This window comes from Kryptolebias marmoratus, linkage group LG8, assembly GCF_001649575.2.
Source record: "Kryptolebias marmoratus isolate JLee-2015 linkage group LG8, ASM164957v2, whole genome shotgun sequence".
NCBI lineage: Eukaryota > Metazoa > Chordata > Actinopteri > Cyprinodontiformes > Rivulidae > Kryptolebias > Kryptolebias marmoratus.
The window spans coordinates 7,371,546-7,377,450 of record NC_051437.1 but is presented as its reverse complement, the minus strand read 5'-3'; the positions used below and the strand labels follow the sequence as shown (position 1 = coordinate 7,377,450).

Sequence of the window (5,905 nt, the reverse complement as noted above, 5' to 3'; positions counted from 1 at the left end):
AGTTTAGACCAACAGATTCATTATACCAAGAGCAACAAGTTGAATTATCTTTGAATATGTTTGCAGCAACTATCCTCATTTCAGATGCAAACAGCCTTATTTTCTCTTCCATAATAATAAGTGGCCTTGGAGATAGTAGCCTTTTAGCCTCAGTTTTCAGATTTGAATTAGTCATCTCACATAGACAAATAAAAACACTATTTAGTTTGAGCTGCTTGTAACACTGTCTTTAAAAAAAAAAAAAATCAAAGAGCAGTGTCTATTTAAACTTGTGTCCATGAAACCTACTGAAATTGTGGACAAGTTGGAGTGAAACCCAATTTGTGGCTCAAAAAATATCCACGTTCAATTATAAGTTTCTATTTGTGCAGCAAACATGACTTCTTTCTCAGCTCCAAAGAATTAGGAGAATTTTTCAATCAGAAACCAGTGGTGATAGGAGAATGAAAAACTTTGGTCATTTTGCTGAACCTTGTCTTCAGCTTTTTGTAAGCGTCCCCAGGCCTCAGCCCGCTCCCCTCCCATCCTTCATTCCAACCAGACTTTAGTTCCCCCAGACCTCTACTCCTCCATCTAGCCAAGAGTAGTGTCTGTGAAATGGAATCTGGGATCATGAACAAAACTCAGCTGGCTGTTTTGATGGTGGGGAGGCTTCCCGCTCAGCATAGTCACAGCTGCCAAATACGTTATCTTTTACCTCTATATGCCAAACCCCTCCCCGCCACTCTCCTCCTCAGCTCATAGATGGTAAGATAATACGGAATAGACTGGGTAATAAAGGAGAGCACACAAGAGACCAAATGAGACCCTAAGGTTATTAGGTGTGGTCTTTACTTAATCTGAAGTTAAACATTGAAGAATGTTCAGGTTCATGGTGAGTTTAGGGGGACACTACATGGGTATTTTCATTAATTCCTGCACTAAAAATTATTTGAAACATCATGACACAGTGGGGCAGAAATCTGAAATATTGACACTTGCATCATATTTTTCTCCTTCTAAGGTTTCAGTGAATGAAGACAACAAGGAATATCTGCAATGTCCTTCATTTCAGAAGCACCACTGGTGCTTTTCACACTGACAGAAAGGAATAACTGCACAAGTAGACATTTGTTCATTAAGTTACAGGCTATGATACCATCCCAAGTCTAAAAATGTGGCTATGTTTCAATTGACAGTTACACTTAAAGCTTTTTGCCACTTATTTTACAGCATTACAAACAACTTGTTTTGGGTGGAAGCACAGGGCAGGGTGTCAAACATACATGTACAATCTAGATGACCCCAAACCACATACTAGGAAATGTTGACATTTCTCCCTGTTATTTGTCATCACATTCATTCTATGGACTTTTGTAAAAAATATATACAAAGGCCACTTGTACTGTAGCTGTTTAGTCTTCACTGGCAATGTTTCAGCTGAGCATAAAGTTATATCTCAGATCATCACAACACGTGCTAGAGATGTTTGAAAAACAGTAACTGAAAAAAAGCACGTTTTAAAAAGGTATTTCAAGAATTTTACATGTTTATGTCTGATAAAGATTTAAAATAAAAATGGGATCCTGCCAGCAACTCAGACAGGAAACAGAGTTGCAACCTGCATAATTTGAAAAGCCTTTTTAGTGTTTGGTTTATTGATCAAAATGTGTAATATGATCCTTTAAACTACACCAACCTCTAACCTGGAAGCAATTAAAACATTTTTACAAAGCTGCTATTAGGATTCAGTAGTCCAGGCTCTCCCTCCTCTTCCTGTGTTAGGTTTTCCACCTAGGAGGCGCTGACTGCTCAACAGCAGCTCACAGCTGTCACTGATCCCAGCTGATTACAGGATTTAAGGCATTACTCTTTGTTGGACTGTTGAAGTCCCTTGTTGAAGTTTTATTCAGTCATTCAGATTGTCCTGCCCAGATTTCTGAAACTCCTTTGGAAAATCCTCCTAAATAAAGTGAGAAGTCAGCTCAGCCTACTCGCTTGTATGACCAACCTACTCCAGGATCCTTGGACTCCAGGATCCTTGGACTCCAGGATCCTTGGACTCCAGGATCCTTGCCTCTCCTGGAAACTATTCATTCTAACCTTTGCTCTGTTTCCTTCCACAGACATTGCAGAATATCAACTTCCTGTGTACTTCAAAATAAAATGTTTGGTCAGTATTCTAGAAGCCAGTAAGTAAACTGTGCAAACATGACAGCTGCTTCAGCAAATTTAGCAAAACCCATTGGCCTATCAGTCATTAATGAACAGGTGTGAATATTAGCAGGCTTTGAAAAACAATATGATTTTGTAGTCTGACATAAACACTGCGCTTGAACTTGCTAGAATTATTCACATTTGAAATTGATTAAGTGTCACCTTTGCATGAACCACAGCAGGCTGAACATATCAGTTAGAAATGCACATTAATAACCAAAAAAAATAAAAAAATACATGCCTAAAGTACAAAAATACTATATGTACATTTATGGAAATCCACTGTGCAGTGTCAAAGCTGGAATCTACATTAAGGGAGGTGTTCTCAGTAAGACATATGAGGCCCAATGGGCTAATCCAGTGTGTGAACATGAGGGAGTGACTGAACACATTGTACATGTTTCTGGGTGAGCAGACAGCCTTATCAAAAGCTAACCAGTCTTTAATCAGTTCATTCTTTAATAATAATAATAAGAAGAAGAAGAATGGAATTAGATTGTACTTTTTCTTCTTCTTTGTTTTTATTGGAATTTTCCAAGAGACTCTCCAGCCTCTTAAAAGCAGCAAACATATTCATGAACAACTGATTAACTTGGGGAAAACCCATATTTCACATTTTGTCTCCATAGACACCTCCACAACCAAAACAATGGAAACTTAAATTGATATCCCATCTGCTCCCTGCACATTTCTTACTGCTGTTGTCTATTACCAGCATCCGCAGTATAGGAAACAATGTGGAAAACACTGTGTCTTATTTCCAGTGATGCAACACTTCACAGATGCTACTTCACACCCTTTAGTAAACAGCTGTAAGAGTGCTTGTAGTCCAATGCAGTCAAATGATTTCAAAAATCTGCTCCAAGTACTTCTGATGTATTTGCACTATAAAACACTGAAGTAAGTCCAATTTTCTAAGCTATTGAAAGGTAAAACATATGAATAAATTGTAGCTTTTTATCACTCTCAAGTAGACACTTGAACAGCATTCTACAGTAAATTAAATTTAGGTTAGAAACCATAGGTAAAGTGAAACATGCATGTGATATTATTGGGTTAGGATGCCCTCTGCTGTGACCTTTGGGACAAACAGCACAGTCGAGTTTAAAAAAAACTCAAAGAATTATGCTAAATCCAAACAGTTTGTTTACATTTACAGATATAAATTACATGGTCTGGTCAGAATTTAGATTATATGCTTGCAAAACCCTTTGCTATATATATATATATATATATTTTTTTTTTTTTTCTTTAAGCTATAGTGTGTTCCTTATTCTGATGGCTGTCACAACAGATCTAGGCTGTCTGTATTTGTTGAAATGTATTTGAACCATCTACAATCAGATTAGTAAATTTTACATTGATCTGTTACATTTTATTCATTTTTAAAGGACATTATAATGTGCATATAAATACACATATGCACAAGTGCTTTCTGAACACACCAATACTTACAAAGACGGAGGTCTCCTATGGCGCAAGCGCGTTGGGCAAATTTAATGTTTTTAAGACCTGTTTTCTCCCTTATTTTTCAAAACTTTACCGGAGAAAATACGTCAAAGCTTGTTTTATGGTGAGCACTCACTACGTCACGTATTCTGCACATACAATATAACGAAGATCAGATGTCTCACTCCAATTAGAATTCAAAACCAAACATTTTAACAGGTTTTTTAGCATAAATTTTCTTAAACTAATTATCAACTATGAACTTATTTATTACCTTGTGTATGTAACTTAGTCACGTAATGAACTTATTGCTGTCTTTGAATAAAAGGCAGAACATCCACGGGTCGACCTTTCAATTAGGCGAACTTTATGACAGATGGATGTGACATCAGCCCCCATGGTGGGAGTCCCATGCTCCGGCAGCGGGAGGGTGGTGAAATGCAAATCGAGCTGCATTCAGCTCTGGGCGCAGGAGAGGTGCGCCCCAGAACCGTCCTATCTCTTGTACTAAAGAGGAGCTACTGCGCATGTACAACTTTTAACAACAGTCTATGGGCAAAGATTACGTCACCAATCAGACAACGTCGAAGAACGAAACAACTTTACTTATCATTAACTATAAAATATTTATCTTACACAACTAAATATATATATATATATTTGGAAATATTTTTATTTTACTATTTATTTTGTAATTATTTTTTTTACGTCTTATTCAAGGTAATGTGAGTGGTGATGCGGCGCCCTTTATTGGCCAGCCGCCACTGCATGTTGGAGTAGCTCTGTTACATTCACTCTGAGATATTGCTTTTGAAAATGTTATTCCTCTTTTTTTCTTGATGTAAATCACTTTTTTTTTATCATTATTTCCTCTGGTATTGGATGCTGTGCAGCTGGAAGGATTTTTACTGAAACCTTTTTTACTTTTGGACATTTTGTTATGATGCGTAACCATGACAACAAGTGTTAAATGTGAAGAGAACCCTGAAGTCCAGTCATGGCCAGAACCAAGCAGACTGCCCGTAAATTCACCGGAGGTAAAGCTCCCAGGAAGCAGCTCGCCACCAAAGCTGCCAGCAAGAGCGCCCTGACCACCGGCGGAGTGAAGAAGCCTCACAGCTACAGGCTCGGTACCGTGGTTGTCAAGGAAATCCACCACTACCAGAAGTCCACTGAGCAGCTCATCCAGAAGCTGCCCTTCTAGCACCTGGTCCGGGAGATCACACAGGACTTCAAGACCGACCTGAGCTTCCAGAGCTCAGCCTTTATGGCTCCGCAGGAGGTCAGCGAGGCTCACCTGGTGGGGCTCTTTGAGGACACCAGGACTGAGGATACATCAGGACAGACCGCTACAAGAGATCCTTCCTGCCCACAGCCATCAGCATCTAAAACAACTCTTTAACAAAACCAGCATTATGAGCTACAACAACATTTATTTTAAACTGAAACTAATTAATAAAGTATCTTTGAATAGATTTGAATATCCAACCTAAAATAAACCTCTGGTGGAGCACTAAAGAGACAGACTTTTAGTTTTCAACAAATGACGCCACAACTGAGAGAGAAACTTAACTGGAAACCTTTGAACCAGTTTGTAAATCATTTGAAACTGTTTATATCCCATTAAAGGAGATGCTTCAACTTAAAAACAATATTTTCTTCAATGATGGAGCGTTATAGTTACCTTAAGATGTAACTTGTAGAAAATATATAACTTGTCCACAAGAACCTTGTTTGTCTCCCATCCAAACTGTCATTTTAACACTTTATTTTCTTTATTAAACACCAAGCTTCTGTTTTCTTCATTTGTGATTATTTAACACCAATTAGTAAAAAATACATTTTATGTTTTTTAACATTTAAAAATATTATAATTTTCTTTGTTGCCATTAGGACAAAATAAGTTGACCAAAAACATCTGGGTCTAAGACTCAAAGAACCTGATCAAAACATCTGGATAAAGAAAATAAATAACAGGAACAAAAACATCAAATAAAATCAGAGTTAAAATTTATTTGTTTTATCTGGTTTTCAACCAGCCTGAGCAGAAAGTTCTGAGGGGCAGCCAGAGTTCAGCTGATGACCCCTGAGAACAGAGGAGAGGCGTTCGGTTGGTGCCCGCTGAGGGCGGAGGAGAGGAGCTCAGTTTGTGCCCGCTGAGGGCGGAGGAGAGGAGCTCAGTTGGTGCCCGCTGAGGGCGGAGGAGAGGAGCTCAGTTGGTGCCCGCTGAGGGCGGAGGAGAGGAGCTCAGTTTGTGCCC

The 5,905-nt window shown here is 38.6% G+C and overlaps 1 pseudogene; it reads left to right on the top strand.

Annotated features, from left to right (window-relative positions):
- Positions 1-4,642: 4,642 nt before the first annotated feature.
- Positions 4,643-4,960, top strand: LOC119617256 (annotated as a pseudogene).
- The last annotated feature ends 945 nt before the right edge of the window (positions 4,961-5,905 follow it).